Source organism: Gadus morhua, chromosome 14 (assembly GCF_902167405.1).
Source record: "Gadus morhua chromosome 14, gadMor3.0, whole genome shotgun sequence".
In the NCBI taxonomy this organism is placed as follows: Eukaryota; Metazoa; Chordata; class Actinopteri; order Gadiformes; family Gadidae; genus Gadus; species Gadus morhua.
The window spans coordinates 27824914-27829913 of record NC_044061.1 but is presented as its reverse complement, the minus strand read 5'-3'; positions in this window follow the sequence as shown (position 1 = coordinate 27829913).

The window sequence follows — 5000 nt, the reverse complement described above, 5'->3', positions numbered from 1 at the left end:
TATGAAAATATAAATATGATATCCATAGTTATATAATATTCAATGATATAACATGCATTATATTTACATATCTACATCCGTACTCGGTAAGACGAGAGACAGCATGTTCTGTCCTGATATGTTTGATTTAATGATAACATTCTGATTCAGACTGAGCTTCTTTTACATTAATACTACAAGAACCCACTGGTTCCTGTGTATACCATACTGGCCTGCAGACTGGTACTGGTCTATGTAGACCCTACTGGCCTGCAGACTGGTACTGGTTCCTGTAGACCCTACTGGTATCTGTAGACCCTACTGGCCTGCAGACTGGTACTGGTATCTGTAGACCCTACTGGCCTGCTGACTGGTACTGGTTCCTGTAGACCCTACTGGTATCTGTAGACCCTACTGGCCTGCACACAGCCCTGTCTGCAGGTGTTTTCCCCCTCCTCAGCCTCTCCATTCATCCCTTCATTCTGCTCAGATGTTCTGCCTGTCAGCAGGAGATGGATGGGCTCTATTGTAACGGGTGGCGCTGCGTGGTCCCATACTTAGCGGTCCGCTGAGAAATTAATCTTTGGGGCTCTTGCGATGCAAAGGGGCAAATGTACATGGTGTTGTCTGTCAGGGCGCACATGCTCGCAGTGAGAGCTTCAACATGTAAAACCTTCATAACTTCACACGATTGGATGTCTTATCTGTTAAAAATAGTTACTATTGTTTGTGCATGTATGTACATACACGTTTGTATGTATGCATATGCACATAACAATTTTTTCATTGGCAGTTCACTTTATTTTGGAGTACATTAGTGGTTTAACTTATTCACCTTCATCTATCTCGGTCCGTCTGTCGCTGAGAGACTGATTGATGTGTTCATCAAAGGCAAAGGATTTCATCATCATCCTCATCATCATCATGGTGATGATCAGAAGATGGCGGGAAGGTGAAGCCCTGGGAGAAGGTCTATCGAGTGTGGGGGAGGGGGGGTCGACCTTCAACATCGTTAGCCGCTGAGCGTGTTCTGCGGTTGTGTTTCCGAGACAGTGAGCATCATACCCAGTCTCCCACGTTAGCATGAGAATGGATGGGGGTCCTGTGAACCTCCCCGACCTATTGACCCCGCTCCCCCCCTTGAATAGCGCCCCTCACAGGCTGCAGCCCCTCAAACAGACCTCCACCATGCCTAAAGGGCCAATCATGGTCATTTAATTGATCTTAGGGGCCGTGTCTGTGCTGGAGGAGCCGCTGCTCGTTATGGCTGTCCCCCAGCTAGGGGATCCAGGGGCCGCTGGCTCGCCAAGCCCCGTTCAGCACATCGCTCTGCTCCAGCTGGATCACTGCTGCCTAGCCATGCTTGTTATTGCGTGGGTGGTTGGGTTGTTACGTTTTTAGGAGCTCTTATAGACACACACATACATACACACAATGAAAACACAAACTGCTTTCTTATATTCTTGTAGGAATATCGGATTTAACAGCCTTTTTATTTAAGCACATATGGAGCCTGCATATTGAATAACTTAAATTCCGGATGAAAAGGATTCTAGAGGAGGGGAAAAGATCAAATAAATGTCTAGAAAAAAATACATTTGTATTTTCTTCCTTCTTCAATCCTCCTTCAATTGCTAGTTGTATTCTTTAATTTTGGATTATTTTTAAGTTATTTTCAACCGTGTTAAAGGGACTCTCACCTTTGTTGCATTTGAGAATTACAGCACATTCAAATCAACCTGCCTTCCTCCAATGCCCCACCCCCTAAGCGTTATTTTTTAGAGTACAAAACTAAGCGTTATTTTTGAATACAAAAAGTTCTAGACTCCCATGGGTTGTGTTTAGACTCCCATGGGTTGTGTTTAGACTCCCAGGGTCATAATATCTACCAGGGGTCTAGTAAACAAGAAATTTAGCAGGTGGCTCACTGTAATTTTATGGGCTTCGTGTGATACCGTTTTGAGGCCCCATGTTGAAGGACAGTGGTCCCACTGAGTATAAGAAAGGTGTATGAGCATTACAAACAGAGTAGCGGGACAACGTCGCGTCTGAGGCCGAAATGGGTCCCGTAATCGGACTGAGTGTGGCGGTTGGTTGCCAACGGTCTGGAGGTCTTCCTGGAGCTCCAGAGTAGCGGGACAACGTCACGTCTGAGTCCGAAATGGGTCCCGTAATCAGACTGAGTGTGGCGGTTGGTTGCCAACGGTCTGGATGTCTTCCTGGAGCTCCAGAGTAGCGGGACAACTTCGCGTCTGAGTCCGAAACGGGTCCCCTAATCGGACTGAGTGGTGCGGTTGGTTGCCAACGGTCTGGAGGTCCTGAGAATCATCCAGGGGAGCGGGACAACTTGGCTTCTGAGGCCGAATCGGGTCCCCTTGTCGGACTGAATGGTGCAGTTGGTGGCCAACAGTCTGGAGGTCTTCCTGAGGCTCCAGAGGAGGGTAACTCTGTGAGTCTTAGTCCGAGATGAGTCTCCTAATCGGACTGAATGGTGCAGTTGGTGGCCAACAGTCTGGAGGTCTTCCTGAGGCTCCAGAGGAGGGTAACTCTGTGAGTCCGAGTCCGAGATGAGTCCCCTAATCGGACTGAATGGTGCCGTTTCAGTACGCCGTGGACCACTTTGGTCTGCCATCGTCAGTCGCTACGGTCGCTACTCGCTACTGTCTGCCGTGGAATCAAAACAAACCCTCTAGTTGAGGACGCGCCTTGATGACGCGGGCCCGAATGATGAGAGTGAGAGTGAAATAATTGTTTGTTTTTACTCCTGGTGGGTCTGTCTTGCATTTTAGAGTGTCATTACCTTATTGATACCAATTTAACCTTACCCAAACAAAGTGTAAAAATGCAACAAATGTGAGAGTCCCTTTAATGCCTCGTTAACAACCAGGTTAAACTCCCTGCCAACCTTTTGAAAAGTTGTTTTTGATTCCCGTGAAGACAAAAGACGCTGGGTGCAGAGGGTCGCCCTCCCTGTGATGATGTCACCGTGTCTCCCAGTGACGATGTCACCGTGTCTCCCTGTGACGATGTCGCCGTATCTCACTGCGACGATGTCGCCGTGTCTCCCTGTGATGATGTCGCCGTGTCTCACTGTGATGATGTCGCCGTGTCTCACTATGCGAGTTTCAGATCAAGCATGCGTTGTGTTGCCTCGCATAACTTAATGCATTCTGGGATCCGTCTGCATTTCTGTGCACATGGTCTCAAATAAATGCGGGCATAAGATACTCCCCTCAACATATCAAAACGTTGCCCTTGTTGGTTGGAATTACCACACGGAATTTCCCACGTGAGAAATGACATAACTCCTTTCAAAGGGGCGTGCCCGCTCCCAAACTACGAGAAGTGCACCTGTGTCCGACTTGACGTGATGGGGACTTGACGTGATGGGAACTTGGCGTGTTTCTGACTAATTCCAGCGGATGTTCTCTAGTGTAGTGCATGCATGCGCTCAAATGCAGACGATCTGAAACACGCCTACTGTGATGATGTCACCGTGTTCCACTGTGATCCACTCTGCTCTTCATCTGGATTCTGTTATAAAACGGTATCAGGAGTGCTGCCCGGCTCTACACCGTCTCCCATCGGTCTGAGTAGGGTCTGATGCCGCCTTCAAAACGCTCTGAGTTTCCGGGAGGTTCGGAGGTTCGGACCTTAAGCTCGGAGGAAAGTGCTTTGAACACTCTGTTTGGTCTGAGTTTTCGCTGAGAGTTTGGTGCAGAAGTAAAGCTTCCTGAGTCACCCGAGATCAGGTCACAACATTGGCTGCCCATTTCATTGATAGACTAAAGTGAACTTGCAGCAAGGACTAAGGCGAACATAACACCCATTCTAACATTTGTGTTATGATACATTATAGCTTACAATTATAAACATCACCGGATAAATTCTCACTCATGTTCAACCATCACAAGCAGCTCTAATAACTGATTCAGCAAAGAAGCGCAAGGAGGTCCATGTGGGAAACCATGCTTGTTGTTATGAAGTCTAGTCTCATGAACAATCTGTTTTTCCGGTTTTATGTCATAGCCTACAAACTTCTGAGGGGCGTATCCTGAACACTCTTATGTCGGAAGAAGGTTTACATAAAGACACGTAAGAGCTTCCGAACCTCCGAGCTGCTTTGAAGGCGGCATGAGTCGGGGTCCAGAAGGCTCCACCTCCTCAGCCTCACAGAGGATGACAAACGCGATGACATGGTGACTAACACCACAGGTCGTCCGCTCCACGGCCGTGGAGAACCCAATGAGACGGAGTCGCCTGATTGGCCGCATCATCCGAGACCGGGTCACGACGCCGTGATTCACAGTCCTTCACGGGGAGAGGTGATTGGCCAGCGATAAGGAGAGACATCTCCATGCACTATTATACTCAATTAACAGAAGGACGCGGAGAACCGCTCTCCAGCAGCAGAACGGACGTGTTCTCAGACCGGCTGAAGCTGAGCTACCTCCGGGTCCAACAGTGTGGAGCATAGAACTGTATATTGAATTCAACCCAATATACACGTAGAGCGCTGCCAGGGGTGAAGCATTAGAAACAACAGTGAGCCTAACACTTAGTCACGGAAACATGCATGTTGGATTCCAACAGTGGGCTCCATTCAGGAGGAGAGAGGCTGCAGGGACAGATGAGAGCTTCAAAGGGAAGAGACACACTGAAGTCATTGTACCACAAGGGGAGATAGAGGGAGGGAGGGAGGGAGAGAGAGAGAGAGAGAGAGAGAGAGAGAGAGAGAGAGAGAGAGAGAGAGAGAGAGAGAGAGAGAGAGAGAGAGAGAGAGAGAGAGAGAGAGCGAGAGAGAGAGAGAGAGAGAGAGAGAGAGAGAGAGGGAGAGAGAGAGAGAGAGAGAGAGAGAGAGAGAGAGAGAGAGAGAGAGAGAGAGAGAGAGAGACCGAGAGAGAGAGAGAGACCGAGAGAGAGAGAGAGAGAGAGAGAGAGAGAGAGAGAGAGAGAGAGAGAGAGAGAGAGACCGAGAGAGAGAGAGAGAGAGAGAGAGGGAGAGAGAGAGAGGGAGAGAG